The following is a 529-nucleotide window of genomic DNA, read 5'->3' on the forward strand; positions in this document are numbered from 1 at the left end:
CATATATATATATATATATATATATATATATATATATATGTAGGAAGCAAATGAGAACCTTTTTTTTTGTTCTTAAACAGCAAAAAGTGTATTGAATGAGGAAAAAATGAGTGAAAAAAACAGAGATAAAAAAGGGGGAGAAAGACTTTACTTGCTGAATTTTCTTTGATGTTTCTTTGTAGTATATAGTATAATGTGAGATAATTCTTATTCTTATTTACATATATATAAATCTTAGTTAGGGTTTGTGGATTTTTCAATAATTGCAAACTTCTCTTATTTATGCCCTTTATTTCTCCACCATCTCAATTTCTTTTCCCTTTTTTTTTATTAATGGCAATTTTTACTTCCTTTTTTCTTAGTAATTTTTTTTTTTTTTTTGTTGAAAGATCCTTTTTCTCAAGAAAAAATTGCATGTTGATACCATATGTACTAATTCTGCTTATACTTTCAAATAATTATACAAAAATAGTTATAAGTATTTTTATTAATTAAGAATTTCATATCATATTTGAAGTTAAATACATTA

At 22.5% G+C, this 529-nt stretch overlaps 1 protein-coding gene across 1 annotated transcript in view; it reads right to left on the bottom strand.

Annotated features, from left to right (window-relative positions):
- Positions 1–224, bottom strand: part of LOC102581921 (uncharacterized) — a 6,532-nt gene extending 6,308 nt beyond the window's left edge. The window contains exon 1 of the mRNA XM_006361337.2: positions 152–224. The gene's annotated coding sequence lies outside the window, so the exon portion shown is untranslated. The remainder of the gene's footprint in view (positions 1–151) is intronic.
- Between the last annotated feature and the right edge of the window lie 305 nt (positions 225–529).

Source organism: Solanum tuberosum, unplaced genomic scaffold (assembly GCF_000226075.1).
Source record: "Solanum tuberosum cultivar DM 1-3 516 R44 unplaced genomic scaffold, SolTub_3.0 scf00355, whole genome shotgun sequence".
Taxonomy (NCBI): Eukaryota; Viridiplantae; Streptophyta; class Magnoliopsida; order Solanales; family Solanaceae; genus Solanum; species Solanum tuberosum.